At 39.3% G+C, this 25537-nt stretch overlaps 1 protein-coding gene across 2 annotated transcripts in view; it reads left to right on the plus strand.

The window, feature by feature from the left end:
• SUMF1 (sulfatase modifying factor 1) overlaps positions 1-25537 on the plus strand; it is a 96397-nt gene that overhangs the window by 13658 nt on the left and 57202 nt on the right. The gene's annotated exons all lie outside the window — the stretch shown is intronic.

Below are 25537 nucleotides of genomic sequence, written 5' to 3' on the forward strand. Positions count from 1 at the left end.
CGTTATTTTGTTCCTGGTGATTTTAAGGCTTTTTTTCTTGTTTTTGTACATTTGAAATTTGCTGGTGAATATGAGCATTTTGAGTTTTCTCTCTTGAGATTGTGGGAAGTCTTTCTAAAATTTCTTGTGTTACTCACTAAGGTATACCAATCAAATTCTTTTCTTCTTTGGTAATTACAGGATTTCAATAATAAGAGATTTTCTTTCCTTCATCCTCCAAACTCTCTTTTGTATGTATTCATTACATCCCAGTCTTTATCCACTTGAGCTCTTTTCTGAGCTTGGTATTTTATTTCAGCCTAGTAGCTGCCCTTGTATTAATCTTGTTTTTATTGTATTCATTGGGATTTTCAGATTTCTTTCTGCTTGTTTCCCTTTTTTCCAAAATTTTTCATCTTCTGAGACGTTTTTTCTATTGTCTATCCAGTTCTTCCTTGAATTCTTTCAGTGTGTTTTACCATGCCTTAAAGCACTTAATGAATGCTGCCGTTACCGGATTCAGTTTCTGATACTGCTTTTTGTATTTTTCTTCTGATATTTTCCGACCATCCCCTTTCTCCATATTATTATTATTTTTTTTTAATAAGAAGTTGGGGTTAAGTAACTTGCTCAAGGTTACACAGCCAGTTATTTCTGGGTGTGGTGCTAAGTATCTAAGCCCGGATTTGATCCCCAGGTCATCCCGACACTGGAGCCGGTGCTCTTACTCGCTGAGCCACCTGGCCTCCCCTACTCCATATTATTTTTAATTGCATCAGAGGCCTTCTTTAATTTACTCATTAGGTTTTTGGTGAATTGTCATTTTCTAATGGAATTTTCTAGCAATTTCATTTCTTTTCCATGTTTTTAAGGCTATTTTTTTTTTTTTTTGCTTTTGGAGGGCAATTGGGGTTAAGTAACTTGCCCAAGGTCACATGGCTAGTTTTGAGTGTGTGTGTGTGTGTGTGTGTGTGTGTGTGTGTGTGTGTTAAGTGTCTGAAGTCAGATCTGAACTCAGGTCCTCCTGACTCCGGGGCAGCGCTCTACTCACTTCTCCATCTAGCTACCCCTTGAGGTTATTTTTGATGGGGATCCTGATAAGCCAGGCTCCCTTGCCTTCTAAGCACCAGTGTTTGCTGATTTTGGATGATTTTGGGGGGAGCACTTTATTTTTGTTTACAGTCTAATAGACTTAGAGTGTGGGTTCCCCCTTGACAAAAGTAGGAATTGAGATACAGAATTTGAGAAGTGTGAAGAGATTAAAGGAGACAGAAGGAATTGAAGGGTCCGAAGACTAGAATGAGACTGTGATTCATTTGCCTTTCAAAATGAAGGAATATAATTCTTATTTTTTTCATTTTAAACAAGCGTTTGACTCCTATAAGAAGTGAATTTATTGGGGTGGCTAGGTGGCGCAGTGAGTAAAGCGCCCACCCCGGAATCAGGAGGACTCGAGTTCAGTTCCAGCCTCAGACACTTAACAACCACGCAAAAAAGCTAGCCGTGTAACCTTGGGCTAGTTACTTAACCCCAATTGCCCTCCAAAAAGGCAAAAAGAAAGAAAGAAAAAGTGAATTTATTTATTCTTGTTACTCTGCCCACTCCTTTAGGATCTGTCATGCCAAAAAAATGAAATCTTCCAAACTAGTGTTTTTTTCTGCTCAGGACGGTATTGTCAGATGTTAACCATTGAAAAAACTGATGGAAGGGGGCCATGGAGTCTTCAGACTATTTCTAGGAAAACTGGAAAATTTTTAGACATGCTTTTCCCATGACATTTTTTTTTTTTTAGCACTATTTATGGATAAGAATTGGCTCCCTCCTTACAAATTTGTGTTTGGAAGTCAGGTTGCACAGTCAGTACTTACGTATTTGTGTTTTACTTCAGGAGCTAGGGTTCAGTCAGGGCTGGTTATTTTATGTGGTTTCAACTCAGCATCAGGTGATACTAATTGGAGATACTAGGTTTGGACTGATAGGCACTTGCAATTATTGTTGCAGTTTGCACTTGCCGATATGGCACCTCCTGTCACTTGAGAAGCTCGACACGCATTAGATGTAAAGGGAGTGGCAGATCATTGCCAGGTTCCCGAATGTGCCCAGTAAGTACATAGTGAAGTCTCTGTGTTCACAACTAGGACAAGGACAAGGAGCTCTTACTGGATTATAGTATTGATCACTCGCTTAAATGGCTCCTAATGGAAAAGCAAATGTTTTAAGTGTATTTGGAAAGGGCTGAAGCTAATAAAAGGAATCTGTTTCATTGACGTTCTTTGCCAGTTGATTTTCCTACAGTGTTGTTTTTTAGGTCCTGAAGGCAAGGGATAAGGAGGAGATACATTGATTTAACATTCAAGTTTGTTTTTTTAGAATAACTGGTACTCATTGCAGATTTGTGGTTCCAAAGAATCATCTGTTTTCATATCCAGGATATTAACTAAAAATGCTTGTTCTTGATTTTTTTGTTGTTTGTTACTTTGAGGCAAAGGCAATGGTCTTAATTGAAGTAGAGATTTGATAAGAGGTGGGATTGGGACCAGGGTTTTATATTGTTTGATCCTGACTTTCTGTCTCTGGGAAGGATAATATAAGGAGACTGTTCTTTGCTTTGGTTTTAATAAAGTGTATTATTAGCATATCTCATAAATCTCTGGCATGAGGGATAAATGTGGGATAGGCATACATGAAGATACGGGTGTTCAGATTCTGTTGGCAGGCTTCCCAAGTGACCAGTGATTAGCTCCTTGCTTGTGGTTTGGCCTTGTCCAGCTTGTTAACAATTTAGAAAAGCAAATTCCTGAGAAAGTTGTCTCTTGATAAAGGAAGGAGGAATTCGGTTCCCAGATTTTTCTCTGTGATCTAAAGGAGAAAATTGTTGGTCTTATCCCACACATCAGGGTTAAAAAGAAGTCATTATGAGGGAAAGATTCCAGGACAAAACGATCTTTCTCAAAGTAATGAGGAGGTGTTTGTTGTTTAGACGATGCTGGGGAAGAGTTAAGGTAAGATGTCAGTGTCCTTGATCATGTCTTAAACAAAAATGAGTGAATTCTATAGCCTGGGCTAAGAACTGTCAAGTGCTAGGGATTGGATTCATTTATATAAAAGAGCACAAACTGTAATGAGAGCTGCTTTAAGGCCTGACAAAAATGTACTTTCCAAAAAATAATATTAAAAATTTCAACGTTTTAGAAATCTAAGTAAGGTTCAACTGTCCAGTAGTGTAAGACAGACTAAATTTTCAGTGGCATGCTTCAGTGGATAGTTCAGATAAATGAAAGTAAGCCCAAACAGGTGCCAGACAAAAACAGGCAGCATTGTATCGGATGCTGCCTTATTCTCTTTTTTATTAGCCAAACAGTTCACCAACTGTCCCATTTAGCTTTTTTTTTTTTTTTTTAAAGCAATCGGGGTTAAGTAACTTGCTCAAGGTTACACGGCCAGTTATTTCTGGGTGTGGTGCTGAGTATCTGAGCCCAGATTTGATCCCCAGGTCATCCTGACACTGGGGCTGGTGCTCTTACTCGCTGAGCCACCTGGCTGCCCCTCCCATTTAGCTTTAAGCCCGGTTCTCTGTGACATCACTAAGTATTTTTCTCCCTGAATCAACAGCTGAGTCTTGTGGATTGGTTTGTCCTGCATCTTCTTTATTTCTCCACCCTGCAGTCTGCTTCTCTTCCTAGCCTTCAAGAAAGCTGACTTCAACGCAGGCCTTTTTGCTTTAGTGAGAGCTGCAGCGGTATCTGGGTGATCCAGTGGGCAGAACAGAGGGCACCAGGAGTCAGGAAGACCCGAGTGCAGATCCAGTTACTCACTAGCTGTATGAACCTGGGCAAGTTGTTTAACTTCCCTTTCAGTTTCCCTATCTGTAAAATGGGGATAATGATGGTGCTTACTTCCCAGGATTGTTAGGAGGGGAAAATGAGATAATATTTGTAAAATGCTTTGCAAACCTTAAGCCGCTGTCTGCATGCTAGCTGCTGTTATTTGGTATTTCTGTGCTCCGCTTTGTATCCACATCCACAGTTGCCATTTGTGTTTTGAATGGATTGAGTATTTTTATGGAGGAGCTTCTCTCACTGCAGCAGTGGATAGTTCATGTGCCTTTGAACCTAGAGTCACTGTTTGGACTCACTCTGCTTTGGTGCAACAGCACACACCCATATCTACACCCCATATCTACACCCCATACCTACACCCACTGACCATGGTGCTCTTCACATGGGAATATGATATCCTTGGGAGTGGATAGACTTTCCTTTCCTTCTAAGGTGTGAATGAGTTTGCTCTGGTCTTGTCTGGTCTCCTAGTGACCAAGGTCATACATTTACCCACTGGCCAAGGTTATTCATTAAACAAAATGAAAAATCTAAAGAGGGTTGGGATCCATGAACTTGACCTCCAAAGCATTGTAGTCTTATATCCTGTATTTTGGATCTAATTGTTCATTTTTTCCAAGAGGACAATGATATGAAAGAAGAATTCTGTTGTGCCTTATGTAGTACAGCTGTGCTTTTATGGAAATCTGATATAAAATAATACAGCTGATTTAATGGGGGCAGTTATTTATCAAAGTAACTCTTATATTAGAATATTAATGGCAGCTCACTTTCAGCTTTGGGAATTTCCCAAACTGTGCTTTGGTTTACACTAGTGCTTCCCTCAAGATAGATTGTTAATGGAAATCCCATCCCTCCCCAGCCCTTTTCCTTTTGTGTATTGTCTTTCCTCCATTAGGTTATAAGTCCTTTGAACCTAGGGACTGTCTTTCTTTTTCTAATTTTGTGTCCCCTGGAGCTGAGGGCTGGGCTTGACCCAGAGTAGGTGTTAATGAATGTGTATTGACTATTGACCACTGGCCTAGATGGCCCTTGTTCCATCTCCATCTCTGGGCCTTTGTATTGGCTGCCCCTGTTGGCTTGGACTCTTCCTCCTCCCTCTTAGCCTCCCTGGCTTCCTTCCAGACTCAACCATCTTCTGCTCCTGCCTTTCCCAGATTCCCCTAGCTGCTAGTACCTTCTGCTCTAAGGTTACCTTGCATTTAATCTATACATATCTTATATGTTCCTGTTTCCACACATAATGTCTTCCAGAAACGTTTCACTCCTTTTTTTGTGTCCTTGGTTCTTGGTGATTGATTGGTTGTTGTATCCCTGGTGCCCAAGTCTTCCTTTCAACATTTAAGACCAGAAAACACCTGAGGCTTGTTTGAAGCCCAGATGAGGAAGTGAAAACAGAATTAAATTAAGCAAATGTCTGAGGGCTTCCACTTAAGCTTGGGAGACAAAACTGGAGTCCCATTGTCCAGGATAATAATGGATAGTGTTAGATGTGGAGTCAGGAGAGATCTGTGTGACCCTGGATGAGTCACTTAACTTCTCTGTGCCTTTGTTTCTTTGTCTGTAAAATGGGGCTAATAAAAGCACTTACCTCCAAGGTTTACTCTGAGGATAAAATGTGATGATATTTGTAAAGTGCTTTGTCAACTCTAAATGGCAGTATAGAGCTGTCTGATGAGGAAACAGCACCTGTAAGACCTGCCTCATGGGAGCACGGTTATAAGGTTCCAGGCAAATGTGATGTCCAGCTTTCTGCCAACCTTAGTGTACTAGATGTGTCATGGGTATTAGTGTATCTTCTGCTCATTTTTATCTTTTTAAAATACAGTTTATAGATGTATTTTGAAATTTATATCACCTGCTTTTCTCTCCAGTTATCCCCCATAGTAAAGGATTTTTTTTTTGATCATCTAGTCCAAATGTGTCATTTTATAGATGGGAAAACTGAGTCTTAGAGAAGGGAATGGAAATGACATTCCCAAGGTCACACATGTTATAAATTGAAGAACCAACACCTTTCAGACTACTGACCTCCTCAACTTCCTCTTGTCTTGTCTTGAATTGACTGTGAATTGGATGGATTTAAGTGAGGCAGAGTTGCACAAAGTAGTCAGCCTCACTCTCTCGTAAAGGATTTTTTTTAAGGAAAAAAAAATCTGCTCAACTAAACAATACACTGAACAAATTGGATATTGTGTGCACCGTTCTACCTCTCTGGACCTCCTTCCCCCTTTTGCTCTGCAGAGGAGTAAAGGGGAGATGTCTCCTCTGTAGGGCCAGTCTTGTTCTATGTAATTTTGTGACATTTCTTTGTGATTGTTTTGGGGTGGTACTTTCCTTGGACAATGTTTCAGTCATGGATGCTGTTTTCTGGCCTCTACTTCCTTCACTTGGCATTAGATCATGCCTTTCTATATTCGTTCTGTTTTCCCATTGTATTCTTGTACCACAGTTTAGCCATCCTCAATTGATGAACATGGATTTTGTCTCTAGTTCTTTGCTGCCATGAAGAGAGCTGTTGTGAATATTTTGCTGTCCTTGGAACCTTTCTTTTTTGTCAATGACTACAGGAATCTCTCGGTCAAAGGATATGGATGTTTTAGCCATTTTATTTGCATGATTCCAAATGGCTTTCCAGAGTAGCAATACTCAGCTTCTATCCTGCTGTTTTTCCTTTATATTTGATGTCCTGTAAACTACTGCACAGGGCAATAATTTGAAGGTCTTTCTGAGGCTTCTTGACAGTTGGAATTGTAAACACGAACATGTCTTGGATCTTGAATTGTAGATCTTTTTTCTTTCTTGCCGGTGGTCTGTGGCTTCCTTTTTATTGGTGCTTTGTTCCCTGTATTCTGAAGTTCAGGCAGTTTTCTCTTATTTCCTGTTCAGTTTTTTTAGTTGTGTTTTTCTGGGAGATTTCATGACTTTAAAGCTCCCTCTGCTCATCTTGTCTTCAGTATCAGCAAATTTTACTTCAATAGAAATCATGAGTTCTTTGAGCATTATTATTGTTTGCTTTTTCCAGATTGTCCTCTTCCTTATATTTATATTCGAAATGTAATGTTTTTAAGTATAAGTTTTTTATTTTACTTCTTTGGAGGGCTTTGACCCTCTTGATTCAAGTTTTCTCCTTCAAGTTAATTCCTTCTGATTTATAGGCCGTAATTTCTGACGCTGGTTTTCTTCTAGCTGAATCTCTTGTTTTTTTTTTCCTTTACCTTTTGAAACATTTTTGAATACCTTATTGTCGCACGCACTTTGATATTCTATGGAATTCTGTGTTTCACCAGGTATTGGTTTAATATTTTTTATTGTGCTTTTATTCAGAGAAATTTGTAATCTTTTTTATTATTTAATACTCAGTGTTCCTTCTGCTTCTAGCATCCTCTGTTAATTTATCTGTGTGCGCTCTAAGTTTTTAATGGAAATTTTCTTTCTTTTGCAATCTTTGGTTTTAGTCTTTTAAAAAATACATATATGAGTATAGAGATATACACACACACAAAGTATTGACATCTATCTTTGTGTGTGTCTGTAGCTGAAGTAGTTTCAGTCTGTCACTAGGAATATACCCATAATTATCAGGGGAGGAATCAGAAACTAAGGAATAGGGAGGAATATATATTGTGTCTCTAGATGTGTCTCTGTGTCATATCTCAGCTTCCTACCACATTGAGACATTGTGAGAGGCCTTGTCACTGCTCTAAAAAGCTTCTGGGTAATCCGTTTGATATAACTCCTCTTTCATGTAGGCCCGATGTTACCCCAGTACTATCTCTGGTTCTCTCATTCTTTCCTTCTATAGCTGGGCCTAATCAGTTTAATCATCTTTTTCAGGGTTTTTGGAGGTTGGGGGGTGCATGTTCTTAGCTGTCTCTGTAGCCATTGGCGTTATCTGACCTAGAAGCCACCTTAGTTGGAAGGAAGCCTGATTTCCCTCCCCTCCCCTGGGTTTTTAGGCAGAATTAGTGTCTGTTGCTCATTGCAGTTGGAGGGGAGTGGGCATCATCAACCTGCATGGGTCCCAAAGCCCAGAGCCAAGGGTGGGATTGCTAGATGTTTAGAGGCTGGTGGGGAACAGGTGTTTCATGAGTATGATTAGTATTTGTTTAATTCCATAGGCTGTTTGTTACCTTATTGGGCTTCTTGCTTTCTTTTCCTGTGGCTTCAGGTTTAATTACTTCATCTCTGATACATAACTCCTTTTTGTTTTTTTGGGGTCAGTAGATAAAAAAAAAAATTTATAGTACTCCCTCTCTTGTTGGTCTCACAACCATGTTCACAAAGATAAAAATGCTTTTTGTGGTGATTAAGAGTATTAGGATGCAAGCTTATCTCTTGCAGGCTCACTGAAAGCCTCCTCGGTACAATTCCAGGATGACAGGGATGAGAAGTGCCTTAAATTCTTCTCACCTGATTTTGTTCTTTTTTTTGCTAGGCTTCTATATTTTAACTTTTTGTTCTATGTAGCTTGGAGATTATGAATAATAGTAGTGGTGACATATATTAAAAATATTGTTCATTGATTTTTATGGATCAGTGTTCTTTCTGGGCAGTCATGGGCAATATTGTTCAGTCAGTGATAAAATGGTCTAGTTCCAGTACAGTTTTTCAATCAAATTGGTTGATTTCTTCAGGATATTTTGAGGTCTATATTTGTAGTATGAGAATCTGTCATCTCTTAGTCCAGAAAAATAGTGACTTTTTGATATAATTCTAGCCACCAGGACTTGAAGCAATGTCTTTGGGATAATCAGTAAAGATAATAGAAATTTATGAAGGTTTCTGGTTATTTGTTCAATAATTAATTGACAATAACAATAGAATTCATCTAGTTAAGAAAGGTGATATCAGGTTTATATCTGAGAAAAAGATGGTAAAATGCTTTGCGAGTAATTCATACTTAACTGTGAAGATTTTGAGCCAGTGATTATGGATCTAATCCAGTTCTTTCTTTCCAGTTTTTCAGAAAAGCACTACTTTTTCTCTCTTCTAATGAATCCCAGTGGCCTTCCCTGATTTAAATCATTGGCCATAGGATGTGTAGATATCTCTCACTTGACTGTATTGTGGCAAATTTATGCTAGTTGGCATTATAAAGGCTGGAACTATTTAATTGACAAGGTTTTATTCATACCTGAAGCTAAAGGGACTGGAGGGCATTGTCCTTGATAATTTCTTGAAAGATGATATCTAGGCTCTTTTTTTGATCATAACTTTTAGATAGTGCAATTATTCTTAAATTATCTCTCCTGAATTTATTTTCCAAGTCATTTGTTTTTTCTAGTAACATATTTCACATTTTCTTTTCTTTTTTCATTCTTTTGATTTTGTTTTATTGTTTTTTGATATCTCATAAAGTCATTAGCTTCCACTTGCCTGATTCTAATTTTTAAGGAATTATTTTCTTCAGTGAATTTTTGTACCTCTTTTTCCATTTGTCCAATTTTGCTTTTCAAGGCATTCTTCTCTTCATTGGATTTTTATACCTCTTTAGCCTACTCTGCTTTTTAAGGTGTTATTTTCTTTTTTTTTTTTTCCTTTTTTGGAGGGGGGTAGGTAGGGCAATTAGGGTTAAGTGACTTGCCTAAGGTCACACGGTTAGTTTTGTGTTGAATGTCTGAGGCATTTGAACACAAGTCCTCTTGACTCCAGGGCTGGTGCTCTATTCACTGCACCACCTGGCTGCCCCTAAGGTGTTATTTTCTTTAGTATTTTTTTGTGCTTCCTTTACCAAGGTGTTGACTTTTTTTTCATGTTTTTCCTGTATCACTCTAATTTCTCATCCCGATTTTTCCTCTCTCTCTCTTACTTGATTTTTAAGATCCTTTTTGAGCTCTTCCATGACTTGAGAACAATTCATATATTTCTTTGAGGCTTTGGATGCAGCAGTTTTGACTTTGTTGTATTCTTCTGAGTTTTTATTTTGATCTTCCCTGTTACGCTGCTAACTTCAGGATCTTTTCCTGCTGTTTGCTTATTTTTCTAGCCTGCTTCTTGACTTTTAATTCTCTGCTAAAGTTGGGCTCTGCTACGCTGTCCCAGGCTTCAGATTGTTTTTGTGCACCTGTTTTCAGAGGTAATTCTGGGGACCTGTAAATTTTTGGTTCTTCAGAGGTGGTAGGATCTAGAGAGAGAGGTGTGTTTACTCATCTCCTGGCCTATGCGCAGGTCTGTGAGCGACCATAAGCACTCTTACTATCCTGGAACTGTGGCCAGGGTCCCAGCACCCCTGCAGCAGCAAGTGTTCCTCCTTGCCTTGTGATTGAGAGTTGGGACTGAAGCCCAGGACTGTGACTCAGATCCAAGTGTGGGCAGTTTAACATGTTCCTCCTGCTCCTGGTGCCAGCAAAGGGACCCCTGTGATTTCCTTCTTACTAGTTGTCTGACCCCCTTACCATCTGTGGGCCAAGAGATCAGGAAACTACCATTGCCACCACTGATTCAATGGCCCCAACTGCTGGTTTGTTGGGGTGCAGCCTGCACTGCAGTGTATTCTGCTTTCCCTTTGTGCAACAGACCTTCCCTTTTGACCTTTTAAGTTGTCTTGGGTTGGAAAATGAATTCATACCACCTTTTTGTGGGTTCTGCCACTCTAGAATTTGTTTTGGGATTTAAAGTTGTTTGGAGGGGTTTGGGGGAGAGATCAGGCAGGTCCTCGCCTTTTTCCTGCCATCTTGTCTCCACCTGCGCCTTAAATGGAGGCATTGTCAATGTAGGATCAAACTAAAATGAGGTGTCCTGAAATTAGAATCTAAGTCAGAAGGAAAATGTCATTTGATTACAGAAGTTCAGCTGACATTTTACTTTTTACAAATCTGTCACAGAATCAATGATTTAGAATTGGAAGGGACCTCTGAACTGACTTTGTGGTCCAAACACAACATTTTACAGAGAAAGAAGTTGAAGAATATCTTTGGGGAAAAAATGAACATTATAAGGAAAGAGCTAGAGTAGGGAGGGAGAAATTGACATCATCATCATCATCATGTTTATACATTGTTGATATAATAAACAGAAGAACAGTAATTTTGAGGCAGTTGGAAAATGCTAGCTTTTCTGCAAAGTGCTATGGTGGTGTTGGGGAAAGAACAGACTTTGACATCAAAGGATCTGAGTGCAAATCCTGCTTCTTGGATTTCTTCTCCTTTCCCACCTCCTCCTCCATTTACATGTAAAAACAGTTTTTAACATTTGTTTTTTAAAATTTTGAGTTCCTAATTCTCTCCCTCTCTCCATTTCCTCCTCCCTCCCTGAAATGACAAGCAATTTGATATAGGTTATACATGTGCAGTCATGCAAAACATATTTCCCTGTTAGTCATGTTGTGAAAGAAAACACAGACCAAGAAAAAAAAACCGAGGAGGAAAAATAAAGTAAAAAATAGCATGCTTTTTGATCTCTGTTCAGACTTCACTAGTTCTTTCTCTGGAGATGTATAGCATTTTTTCATCATAAACCCTTCAGAATTGTCTTAGATCATTGCAGTGCTGACAATAGCTAAGTAATTCACAGTTGATCATACAATATTGCTGTTACTATGTGCCATAGTCTTCTGGTTCTGCTCACTTCACTTTGCATCACTTCATGTACGTCTTAACAGGTTCTTCTGAAATCATCCTACTTCCCATTTCTTATAGCACAATAGTATTCCATTACAGTCATATACCACAACTTATTCAGCTATTCCCCAGTTGATGGTTATTCCCTCAATTTTGGACTTCTTAACCTATACAGTCTTGGACAGGTCACTCTCCTTTTTTGGTTTCTCATCTGTAAAATGATGAGATTGGATCAGGTGGTCTTCAGGACCCCTGCCAGCTCCATATCTGTGACTCAATCAGTTTTAAGTCACAATCTCCTATAACTTCATTTTTCATTCTCTGTAAAATTACACTTGTAATACTTCAGGACATGGTTGTAAGAATCCAATGAGAGGCTGTCAAAAATACTTCTTTAATGCTGCAGTATTTTGAGTTGGGAATGAATTTAATCTCCTATCATTTTTGAGGTATTTTATACCCAGTCACTATTTTAGGGTTTCTTGAAATTCATTTGAAGCCCTTAAATGTTCTATGGCCCAGTTTATTTTGGAAAGCAGTGTTCTATGTTGAAATGAATTCTTACAGATATAATTGCTATGATTCTTTTAATGCTACCTGATACCCCACTGTGACTGAGACATTTATAAAAATCCATTTTGCTTATCATCTGATGGAGTATCTGGTCTTGAAGACCTCCTGGACTTGGACCTGATGTGACCCTTCTCATATTGTAAATCCAGACTTTCTTTAGTAGGAGAAAACAAGGCTAGTCACTAGGTATGTGGTAACTAAATTATTCAGGAAGGTAGGTTTGGGTAAGAGTGAATGGATAAGATAAGGAGGGAACAGTTGTTAAACAGCTACCCTTTGTGTCTTTTGAAAAGAGGACTTGTCTGCCTGACCTTAGGAACCAGTGTGCTATAGAAGGGTGCTTCTGATAACACCTGAAGCTAAGAGCCAAGTGTGGCAGGATAATGGAACACTTTTTTTTTTTTTTATCTGTTTCCGAATAAGACATCTGAGCAGAGGGAATCTGGCTGAGGCGTGCCAGGGAGCTAGATCCAATTTTAACTCTTGTTTGCTGCAGCCTACCTATTTCCTCAGGGCACTGCCTTTGAGTTATTGGAGATCAATCCCAAGTAAGATCAGTAGCATGCATGATTCTTCCTGTCATTAAAATACTCTGAGATTCGTATCATAAAGCTGCCTTGTGTAAGGTAGAGAAGTCATTTGGTAGACAGATGGATGACCCAAATATATGTGTGACCTACCTTAAGAATACCCTATATACAGTCATAGAAGCTTAGAGCCAGAAGGAAGCCTTAGATCATCTTTTCCAACATCTTCAACTTTACAAGTAAGGAAATTTTTCTAAAAGGTTGTGACTTGATCATAAGCACACTTTACCAAAGTTGTTGGTAAAACTATAATTAGAACGCAGGTTTCCTCATTTCCAGTTCATTTAATCCAACCTTGTTTTACAAATAAATAGACTGAGGACCATAAAGGTTAAATGACTTGTCTGTTATCCCACAGCTAGAGAGATAAGTGTTTTCTTGTTTGTTTTGTTACAGTGTGCTGCTTTAAATAAGTGAACTTCAGGATATGATTGTGATTATTTTAAAGGCTTTTACCACACGTGTCATGCTATTTGTACCAAGTATACTCCAGATGGATACATGACTTAGATATAGAATGACATAAATAAGAGGAGTGAGGAAGAGCTTGCCTCTGAGATCTATGGATAGGGAAAGAGTTCAAGATCAAACGAGAGAGAGGATCACAGGAAACAAAATGGACAATTTTGATTAGACATAGAATTAAAAAAATTTTGCACAAGCAAAGCAAATGTGATTAGAACTAGAAGAGAAATAGTTAAATGACAAGGAATCCTTGCATTAAGATTCCTAGATAGAAGTCTCATTTCAAAGATATGTAGAGAACTGAGTCAGATTTAAAAGGATAAGAGCCATTCCTCAGTTGAAAAATGGTGAAAGGAGATGGATGAACAGGAACTTCCCAGAGGGAGAAATTTAAGTGATCAATAGCCATATGAAAAAATGTTCTAAATGGCTAATAATTAGAGAAAGACAAATTAAAATAACTCTTGAAGTTCCACTTCATACCCCTCATATCAGCAAAGTTTGATGAAAAATAGTAGAGGGGCTGTGGGAAAAAACGGGTAAATTAATGTTGTGGCTAGAACTGTGAATTGGTCCAGCCATTCTGGGAAGCATTTAGGAACTATGCACCAAAAGTTAATAAACTGTTCATATCCTTCAACCCAGTGATAACGATATTAGGTCTATACTCCAAAGCAATAAAAGAAAGGAGAAAGGACCCATATGTGCAAAAATGTTTATAACAGCATTTTTTTTTAAGTGCTAAAAGAATAGGAAACTGATTTGGTACCCATCAGTTGAGGAATGACTGAATTAGTTATAGTATGCAAATGTGATAGAATACTATTGTTGTATGATATGAGCAATGTTGATGGAGATGTTTTCTTAGAAACCTGGGAAGATTTTATGAACTGGTGCAGAGTGAACTGAAGCAGGAGAACAATTTGTATGATAACAAACAATGTTGTAAAGAGAAACAGCTGTGAAGGGACTGATCAGCACAGTAACCAACCACTGTTGGAGAGGACTCATGATGGAACATGCTACTTACCATGTGACAGAGAGGCAGTGGATTCCATGCAGATTGAGTTGTGTATGTTTTTGGGATGTGGCGAGTGGGAATATTTGTCCTGTTTGGCTATACAGGTTGGAAAAGGCTTTTTGTTTTTCTTTCTCAATTGGGATGGGAGGGAGAGAAGGCTAATTTTTGTTGATTAAAAATGATGTAATTTTTTAAAAAAAAGATCCTCGAAAGGGCTGCTGTAACTGTAGACTTCTTCTAATGCACAATAAATATGACACAAGTAATTTTAAAAGAATTTGCAGCTTTTCTGGAAATCATCACTTGTATAAAGTAAGTTATAGCTGTGGTAAGATGGTCATGGTCTGCCAGGATCAAAAGACCACTAGCTGGAATGGAAGGAGTGTTTCCCTGGAAGCCAGGAGCCCTGGCCTCTAGTTCTGCCTCTGTTCTAGACTAGTGATCCTGAGTTTACAGGATTTGGAGATGGAGGGGTCCTTAGCAAACATCTAGGCCGACTACTTCATATTATGGTTGAGGAGACTGAGGGCCAGAATGATTTCCCCCTGATTTTGTAGTAATTGCTAGAACTGGGATTTGAACTGAACTCTCTTGACTGCCAGTTCACTATCCTTTTTTGCTATCCTAGACTGCCCTACAACTTCTTCACTATAAAGTTTGTATTTATAATTTTCTCCTGGATTGTAGCCTGAACCCCTCTTGTTCCTTCCTGGGCTGACATTCTGACCCTGAGATCGTATATATCAAGCTTACAGCAGGACTAGGAAAGTGTATTTAATACCTGGAAGCTCTCCCCTGTTTGTTTTGTGTTTGCTCTCACAAGCTCTCCCTTTAAAGCAAATTCAGCAAACATAAGAGATGCTCGTGATCTCAATGACTGCAGGGGGCCAGCAGCGCTGGCTCCCGAAATGCTGCCCTAGAGTGTTGGTGCTACGGCCTTCTGTGTGATGTGCAGCCATCATGGACTTAAGCAGCCTGATGGATGAAAGGCCATGTGGGAGGGAGGCTTCTGACCTGAGGAAACCAGTAGTGGAGATGGTTGTGTATTTATACTGCATGCCTGAGATCCTTGCTGTTCTTTCCCACAGCCACAGGCTGAACCGGTATTTTCCTCACTTCAGAGGGCAACAAATTGAGACAGGAAGCTAGGCGACCTTTGTTTCTTGTACCTTGAGCCATAATAGAACATCACTGACCCTATTCCAAAGTTACTCTTAGGTCATCTTTAGAATCAAGGAGTTACAAAGGCTGCAGCCTTATTTTAATTAGCACTAAGTGGGATATTTAATGCATCTTGGACATAAGCAGCCCCGTGCGGGCTGGAGACGGGAAGAAAGTGTTGAGACTGCTATCAAGGGAACAAAAGACCTTTCCTTGTGTGGAGGAAGTCACTCTTGTTTGTTTTTAAAAAATATGAATAAGTTTTTAGTTTTCAACATTCACTTCCATAGTCCCAGATCTTCTCTCCCCCGCCTCCCTCCCAACTCAATCTTGTTCTTTTGAGTAGCTTTCCTTTTTGCATGCTAAGCCATAGCTCCTCATCAGTGAATCAGACATTGTTCAGCACAGTTAGGGTAGGCCTTGGGTTTTGTGGGGCTCCGGATTTCTGTGGAATGAGGAAGAATTGGGAGAAGCCATCTGCCTAAGAGTTATGTTGGTTCTCTAGCTTACTCACCAGCTGGCAGTTTTTAGTTTTCGTCTCTTCCAGGTCAGGACCTTTTGGGATCTGTTCTAATCAAGGAGAAAGAGAAAAAGGAAAATTCCATTGGGCAGGATCACAGAATCAAAAAAGACCCCAGGGACCATCTAGTCTAATCCGTACCTGACCACGAGTCCCTCATACAACACTGCTGACATGGTTAGCCAGCCAGTGTTTATTTGAACCCTGTAGGTGAGAAGAGCACTGTGGCACAGTGGACACAGTAGAACAGCAGGCCTAGAGTTAGGAAGACCTGAGTTCAAATCTGGCCTCAGACACTTACTAGCTGTGTGACCCTGGGCAAGTCACTTAACTCTGTTTGCCTCAGTTTCCTCATCTGCAAAATGAGCTGGAGGAGGAAATGGCCAAGAAAACCCCAAATGGAGCCATGAAGAGTCAGACATGGCTGCAATGACTGAACAACAAGAAAACACCAGTAAGGTGAGGGGAAACCTCTTACTTCCCAAGGTACCCAGTCTTGGAGAGCTCCAGTGGTTAGGAAGCTTTTTCTTATATCAAACCTCAGTCTGCTTTTCTGCAGTTTCTACCCACTGTTTTAATTCTATCTTCCAGGGCCACACAGCACAAGGCCGATTCCTCTGCTGTGTGAGAGCCCCCTAGATACCTGGACAGCCGTCACATCAGCTCTCCCCTCTACCCTCCACCCTCACTCTTTTCTTCCCTGGATGGAACATCCCCCACATCTTCATCTGATGCTCAGGTGCTGTGGTTCAGGTCCAGCCTCACCATGATTTTCCTCTGCCTTCGATCCTGTCCTTTCTGAGATGTGACTTCCAGATTTGTGACTAAGACACAATACAGTTTGACTTACATCTCTTCTCTTTAGATAGAATGCATCTCAGTGTAGCCTACTATCACTTTGTTTTTGTGGCTACTGCCCTGCTGACTCTCCTGAGTCTCTTCCCCTAAAACCCCCAGGGCTTTGTCATTGCCTTGGCTCCATCTTCTCTTACTGCTGGGGCTCTATCTGCCCTGCCCACCCCACCTGCTTGTCTTCATTCCTTTAGTTTTTCCTCAGCATTTTTACCTGTTCTTCTACTGAATTCCTACTCTGATTCCTCATTGTGATGTATCCTGGCTTCTTTAAGGCACAGGGTAGGCATTTTCTTTCAGGTGGGGAAAGTTTTGAATGATTTGTTGGTCATCTCTGGACCATGCTAGTGAAGTCCAAATGGGCTGCAAGGTAATACCAGTTTTGACCTTCTACTGAGCCTGCAATCGCCATTGGTGGAGGGAATACCAGTGATAGAAATCATGAGAGTATGTTTTACCTCCTGCCTGATTCTGTGCTCTGACATCTGTTTTCTTAAGACTTCTTTGATTGACGAAGAATTCCTCCCCCCCCAAAAAAAACCCTCTTCTCCATTCAGCTATTGCTTTCTCATTTCCCTCAATCTGCTGCCTCCTATGACCTGTTCTGAGGCAGTCACCTCTCCTTGCCCTGTGGACAGCTGGACAGTGAACTTTAGAAAAGAGGTTTATGGGTGGGGAAAGGAGTTCAGCCCTATAGTTTACTTATATGATAAGTAGCTTCCTCTCTATTATTATCAAAGCTAGCGTGTTGAATAGAAAAGGTGGAAATTGATCTATGTGATGTGGTATAAGGGCTCCCCAAAAGCCCCTTCTGCCCCAAATATTTACTTTTCTCCTAGCCTTCCATGGTGTTTAAAAATCCTACCATTAGGATCATTCATTTAGTTTGAAGTATTGCAGCCTCAAGGCCTGTGATAAAATATAATACTGCATTTGCCTGAATATGGCTGCAATCTTAACATGAGGTCATTTTGAAAGAAAAAAATTACATAGCTGTGCTCTGAAACATACCACCAGGTGCAGACCATGCTCATGCTTAGGGTTTTTGCACATATGTAAGTTGTGTGCAGGCCAGTATTGAATGTTTGTGTTTCCTTCTGTTTTAACAAATTTAATTCAAAAACCCTCTAAGTACCTACTATATACAAGTACTCTGTTGGGTGCTGAAATCAATCCCTGCCCTCTAGAATTTACGTTAATGGGAAAAAACAACATGTACATCAGTAACTGAAATACAAAGTAATTTAAGGAGTAAGAGAGCATGAATAACTGAGGGGATAGGAATAGGCTTCACAGGAACAGTGATACCACTAAGATACTGAATATTGTGGGAAGATAACCTTGTGAGAGGGAGAAGAGGAGAGTGCCTTGGAGCCTCAGAGGGTGGTAGGCATGAATGGTGCCATAGATTGTGTGAAGGGGAGTGAGCCTGGATCCAGACTGTGGAGTACCAGAAATGCTTGGATTAGAGGCCTCAGAGAACCACCAAAGGCTTTTGAAGAGGCGTCTTCGGAAGATTCCTCTGGCAGGAGTGTAAAAGATAGAAAAGAAAAAGACAAGGGGCAAGGAGGCTAATAGGAGCTAGCTACTGATCACTAAGGGATGATGAAGGTCTGACCTGGGGTGGGCTATGTGTTTGTGTATGGGTGAGGTGTTTGTGCGGGTAGATTGGGTAAGACTTGGCAACCGATTGAGTGTCCCCTGTGGGATGGTATGAAGAACTACTGTGACTTTGGGAGCAGGGGGGATGTCCTCCCCTCTCCTCTTCTTCTCTTCCTCCCTCCCTCTCTGGACTGTGGGTTCCTGCCCTGCAGTGAGGAGTAATTGGCAGCATGGAGGTGCTAGATGCCTGGGGAAGAGAGCCCTCGTAGATGAACTTTGCTTAGCTTGTATTTTGCCTGTGCCTGGCCTTCTATCAGATACTCTTCCTAAGCACGACTGTGGTCCCAAGGCCTTACTTGGTCCTCCTTGTGCCTATTTAAAATTACACTTGCCTCCCCAAAGGAGGAGAAAAGAGGTAAGATAGATGCGACTTCCTTTTCCCCTTTATCTTCTCTTCATTCTGGGACCCTTCTACTTGGCTTGGCATTGGCAGGCCAGCTTCACGGAGAGTTCTCAAAGTTATGAGGCCTTTCTCCTTAACTAGCTGTGTGACCTGTGCTGATGGTAGCCTTACTGATAGCCCCGTCTCTAGTCAGTCTTCTATTGCATTCAAGGCCTAAGTGAAACTGGAAAAACTAGAATTGTATTATTCAAAGGACATTGAAACTTCTGTGCTAATTTTTTCTTTTTTTTCTTTCAATATTCACTTTTATAAGATTTTGAGTTCCAAAATTTTTTATCTCTCCCTTCTCTCCACCTTCCCCAAGATGGCAAACAATCTGATAAAGGTTATACATGTGCAATCATATTAAGCTTATTTCCTCTGTACTATTTTCATAACTTTCAAGGATTAGGTATTAGATAAGAAAATCAATGAACAAACCATTGGCAGTTAAGGGATATCAGTCATCTGTCATGTTCTGTATTTCATTGGCTTTTTGTGTAGCTTTATTTTTCTGAGGTATTTTTCATCTCCCTTTGAAGAAACCAAAGTGATTTGACAGCTGTCTGACTCTCTTGCTTTTTCATGGCACACACATTTTTACCATAAGTCTCTACAGTTCTGACTCTAATCTTAGAAACAGCTCCTTTAGAAATGCGCCAGTCCCTCTGCAAATCTGCTCCAATGCAAAGAAACATTTAATCTTACTGGACCTCAGTTTCCTCATTGGTAAAATGAGGAGATTGGATTGGGTCTCTTCTACTAAAATCCCCCCAACTTTAAATACCGTGATGTTCTACAAAATTTAATTTAGAGACTTTAAAACCAACTTTAAGAAACCAAATGAACCAGTATGTGAAAGTCATTTATTGAGTTAGTGTGGTTGAAAAAAATTGTGAAGCCTCAGTTTAGGAAAACAAACAAACAAACCCACATGTACAAAATTTAAGTATTTTTTTGAATATGTCATTTTGAACTTTTATTATTTACTTTTTTTTTTCCTTAAAAATTTTAAGCCCAATCATACTCTTCTCTTTCCTTGATCTTGTACTAGCTGCCAGTTTGCAGATGGAAGGGCCTTTTTGCAAATGGCCCATTATCTGATCATTGGCCTTAACTCATACATGGATTAGAGCATGCTGTCCTCTGCATTTATAGAGGTCAGCATGGCTCAAGATTGTGATGAATTATGAGAAACTTAAATGAGAACCACAAGGAAAATATTCTAAAACCTCAGACCTGTCTAGAATTTCACTTTGCTTTTTTCCAAAATAGAATAAAGGATTCCTTTTCCTGCCATTCTCTAGCTTATCCTTAACCTGAAATACCTCTTCAGCAGTATAAGAGCCTTGACACAGGACTTATTTGGAAATAAGCCATCAAACCTAGTCATCCATTTATTTTTACTGGAGTTTTTTCTTTTAATAAAACACATTCCTCTTATGATCATATACCTTTTGGGTGCTGAGTGAGGGTATTTTATCTGGGTATCTGTGTGTTTAATTCACTTGATATCTAGTAGCTGCAGTAAGAAGCATAGACCTTGAATTTCTATGTTCTGCCCATTTTGACTGTGCTGTATACACCCTCAGCATGTCTGTAATTTCTCATTCACTATTAACAATGCCACCTTAGAAATCCTTGTCGGGGCTGTTGTCATGTTTATGCTATTTCACAGTAAATGACCATCTTTTAAATTCCCTTGTCTGAATGTAATTTGTTGGAGACTAGTTATGAAATTGACATCTTTCAACAGACTTGATTTACACAATTATATAATTTTTGATTTCCTGTGCAGATTTCCCCCTCTCCTAGGCATTGTGTATGTTCAGAAGAGTGTAATTAACACCTCCAAAGAATAAAATCGCCTTTTCTTCCCCTCGTGAGCTGTTACTACAGCTTGGTTAGGCCTCCAGAGAGAGGGAGGGAGCTTCTTCTTTTCTCTGCAAAGCCCTCTAGTCCAGACCTGACTCTGCTGCTCACATGGCCATTATTTACATTGTAATCTGTCTCTTGCTGTCAGGTACAGCTGTTTCAACTTAAACACAAGACAGTTGCTATGGAGATGGTTGAATAGAAATAGGTCAGGTTAAAGCCATTTTTTTTATATGAGGGGGAGTGTCATAATTCTTAGAGTTGTCTCATTTGACTGGGAAGATGTAGATAGAACTAAAAAATCCTTGTCATTTTTGGGGTGAGGTTCATCATATCATCTGAATGCTCTCTTACTGCTTTGTTTACATATGTTGTAAATAAACAGACCTAAAGATTATTCTTAGCTCAAGGTATTAAAGAAAGGTGAATAGGTAGTGTCACACCTAACAAGAATGGAATCTTAATCTGAGTTCAATTCGTGCTGCTCAAATGTTAGTTGGGTACAAAGGGCCAGCGGTTGCTTAGAGAAACACCATGTTTTGATAGAAGGCACTGGGCTAGGCATAATGAAACCTCCCCTTGATCTTGTATCCAGTGCTTAAATCAGTTTTCCCATCTGTAAAATGGGGATTATCACATTTGCCCCTAAGCCTGACCAGTATGATGGTGTCTGTGTTCCTTCCTAGAGGGAGAGAGAACTTCGACTTCATCATGGTTCTTTTGAAGTTAAGAAGTTGAGAAAAGGTGGTGCTCAGTACCCTTCCTTCTCCAGGTTGCTGTAGCTGAGGGGTTATCCTTGACAAGTCTCTTAAAGTCTTTGGAGTCTGGTTTCCTCATCTATAAAATGAAGGGGTTGAATTGTCAGGCCTTTCTGTGTTCTGGACCCCTTGGGTAGTCTAGTTATAGACCCTGTCTCAAAATGATATTTCTAAATGCATAAAATAAAATATAGAAGATTATAAAGGATACCAATTGTGTTGAAATGTAATATTTAAAGAAAATCATGGCAAGAGCCCCTGAATTGGAAGATTTATAGGCGTCTCCATGAGTTCTGACATTCTCTAATTCTGGGTATGGATTAAATCAGTAAATGCATTTATTTAGCACCTTTTGTGTGCTGGGCTCTGGGGCTATGAAAATAAGGTGAAAAACACTTGCTGTCCCCCAGGAGCTCTTTATACAGGTGCATCCTCTTCTTACAAAAAGAGATACTTTTGAACCCTTAGCACAAAATATTCATGGTGTTAGGTTGATGCTGAAATAAGTAATATTTGTGAGAGTCCTTGGGAAGCCCATCTTTCATATCGTTCCTAGGAAAGTATTTATCATGACTCTCATGTAACTGATAATCCCTGGGTGTTCAGAATGAGGGTAGTCCAGGGTTAGGGAGCCAGTCACTGGCTTTAAGGCCAAATCTGGTTCTTTGGAGCTAGGTGTGATCTTTGGTGTGTGTGTGTGTGAGAAAATAAGGGTTTAATCATGTTGATGCTGTGATTAGAAACAATATTACATCCTAGGAAAGACCTAAGATGGTCTTACAGCCCAGAATACTGGATGAATGTAAGCATTTGTTTTTGCTTTTGAGTGTAACAAATGAAATTCAGAACTTTTGAAAATACATTTATTGTCACTCTTAATGATAAGTGTGAATTTTAGCTTCTACCTTCATTAAGGCTAATAGCCTTTGGTCTCAGCACTCCCGTTTTATGGTTTGTACAAGACTTCCATTGGACCCCATTAGAGTGATTTGATTATGCTCTTGGGATGTGCACAGATGGCAGTCTTCATTGGAGGAGGATGGTGGGGGTGTTAGTGAAAGAAACTTTCAGAAAGATGAATTCTGGAGACAGGGAAAATAGGCTGCTATCGAGATATGTGGGAGAGAGTGGAGCCCAGAGTCTCAGGCTCAGAAGCTCACAGTTTTAAAGCTGGGAGGTACCTCAGAGGTCACCTAGTTCAAGCCTCTCACTTTACAGATAAGGAGAAAGAAGTCCAGTGTGCTTTCCATCATGTATTGTGTTGCCTCTGGCGCACGGTTTGTAGTGTTTGTTTTATATGGTATCTGATAGTTTTCCAAATGAAATGTATTTGGTATTTTGAAGAGCACTAGATCACCAGGGAAATCTGTACTTCATGTGTCTCACTTTGTCCATTGGTGACATATCCAAAAAGTTAAGTTCAAGCTGAATCCTGTTTGAAATGTTTTCAAAGTAAGCTTGGATTGAAACCTTTTTAAGAGTGAATCATCCCTACTATTTCCAGCTTTAATTTAGTGTGTGTGTGTGTTGGGGGGGGGGTGGGGGGAGTGGGGCGGGGGGGGGGGTGCTGGGGTTGGGGAGTAGACTTCTGGCTGCTGGGGTTGGAATCAGGAGGACATGTTCAGATCCTTCCTCAGACACTTAGGAGCTGTGTGACCCTGGGCAGAACATTTAACCTGTGCCTCACTTTCTTCATTTGTGAAATTAGAGGGTTGGACTTTATAGCTTCTGAGATCCCATCAAGCTCTAAAATCTGTGATACTGTAACATAATTGATTTTCTTAAAGTGGAAGAAATCTGTACCCAAGTCCCTAGGCTGTAGCTGAGCCAAATGCTTGTGAGGGAGATGACCTAAGTGTTGTTCTGTTCTCTGCTTGACATCTGATGAATTACCTGTCACTAGCACCTAAACATTGAACTGTCTGGTCAGTAAGAACATCCCAAGATTAAAGTTCTTGCCAAGTCACAAATAAAAGAGAATGTTGTGCCATTTGAAATGTGCCTTGTAGCTTTTCTGGTATCTCTATTAAATAATGCCTTGGTTTAGTGTTAAGTAAAGCACATGAGATTTCTCTTTTTTATTCTGGGTCTCAAATTGTGATTGAGTTTACATTAGTTACACTGAAGCGTGAGGTTTGGTTTGTTTTTTGGTGAGCCAAAAAAAGGAGGATTTGATATTTCAGCCTGTTTTAAAATATATATTTAACATTTTATATTAGTTCTTTCTCTGAAGCTGGATAGCAATTTTCATCATAAGTCTTTTGGAATTGTCTTAGGTCATTGTATTGCTGAGAATAGCTAAAAAATTATCAGTTGATCCTTGTACAATACTGCTCTTCTGTGTACAGCATTTTCTTGGTTCTGTTCATTTTACTTTGCATTAATTCATGTAAGCCCTTCCAGGTTTTTTCTGAGAACATCCTGCTTGTCATTTCTTATAGCACAATATTATTTAATCACAATCATATGTCACAACTTGTTTAAGCCATTCCTCAGTTGATGGATATTTCCTCAGTCTCAAGTTCTTTGCCATCACAAAAAGAGCTGCTATAAATATTCTTATAAACATAGGTCCTTTTCTTTTTTGTTTTTTATCTCTTTGAGATTCAGACCTAATAGTGGTATTGCTTAGTCAAAGATATAAATGGTTTTATAACCCTTTGGGTGTAGTTTCAAATTACTCTCAAGAATGGTTGGATCAGTTCACAATTCTATCAACAATGCATTAGTGTTCTATTTTTCCCACATCCCTTCCAATGTTTGTCATTTTCCTTTTCTGTCATATTAGCCAATCTGATAGGTGTGGGATGGTATCTAAGAGTTGTTTTAAATTGCATTTCTCTAATCAATAGTGATTTAGAACATTTTTTCATATGATTATAGGTAGCTTTGATTACTTCATCTGAAAACTGCCAGTTCATATCCTTTGACCACATATCAATTGAGGAATAGCTCTTCTATAAATTTGACTCAGTTCTCTATATATTTGAGAAATGAGGTCTTTATCAGAGAAACTTGGTATAAAATTTTTTTATAGTTATTACTCTGTATTTCCCTCCATTCTATATTCCCTGTTTATCTTTTTCTCTTCACCCTGTCCATTTTCAAGTGTTTTGCTTCTGATTTTTATCTCTCCCAATATGCCCTTCCTTCTATCAGTACTCCTCCCCTTCCCTGTTCTCTTGTCTCCCCCCCCCCCCATTCTTTCCCCACTTTCCTGTAGGGTAAGGTAGATTTCTCTACCCAAATGAGTATGTATATTGTTCTCTCTTGAGGTCATTCCAATGAGAGTAAGGTTCAAACCCATTTTCTCCGGCACTGTAAAAGCACTTTTGCTCCTCTTTTATATGATATAATTTACCCCATCCTGTGTTTCCCTTTCCCCTTTTCCTAGTGCATTCTTTCTCACACCTTGATTTTATATTTTTAGATATCTCATCATAGTCAACTTATATCCATGCCCTCTCTCTCTCCCATATACTCTCTATGTATACATGCTCCTTCTAACTGCCCTAATAATGATAAAGTTCTTAGGAGTTATATGTATCATATTTCTCTGTGGAAATATGAACAATTTAACCTTATTGAATCCTTCTCTTTTTACCTTATTATGTTTCTCTTGAGTCTTATATTTGAAAGTCAGATTTTCTATTCAGCTCTGGTCTTTTCATCAGGAATGTTTGAAAGTCCTCTATTTCAGTGAATGTTCATTGTTTTCCCCTGAAGGATTATACTCTGTTTTACTGGGCAGGTGAATCTTGATTGTAATTCTAACTCCTTTGCCTTCCAGAATATCATATTCTAAGCCCTCTGATCCTTTAATGTAGAAGCTGTTAAATCTTATGTAATCCTTACTGTGGCTCCATGATATTTGAATTGTTTCTTTCTGGCTGTTTGCAACATTTTCTCCTTGACCTGGGAGCTCTGGAATTTGGTTATAATATTCCTGTGAGTTTTCATTTTGGAATTTCTGTCAGGAGGTGATCAGTGAATTCTTTCATTTTCCATTTTACCCTCTGGTTCTAGAATATTAAGACAATTTTCCTTGATAATTTATTGAAAGATGATGTCTGGGCTCTTTTTTTTGATCATGACTTTTAGGTAGTCTGATAATTCTAAAATTATGTCTCTTTGATCCATTTTCTAGGTCAGTTTTTTTAATGAGGTATTTTATTTTTTCATTATTTTGATTTTATTTTATTGTTTCTTGATGTCTCATAGAGTCATTAACTTTAACTTGCTCAATTCTAATTTTTAAGAAATTCTTTTCTTCAGTGAACTGTTATATCTTCTTTTCCATT

This window comes from Petaurus breviceps, unplaced genomic scaffold (assembly GCF_028583685.1).
Source record: "Petaurus breviceps papuanus isolate PSGF00001 unplaced genomic scaffold, PetGlider_PUasm1.0 174, whole genome shotgun sequence".
NCBI lineage: Eukaryota > Metazoa > Chordata > Mammalia > Diprotodontia > Petauridae > Petaurus > Petaurus breviceps.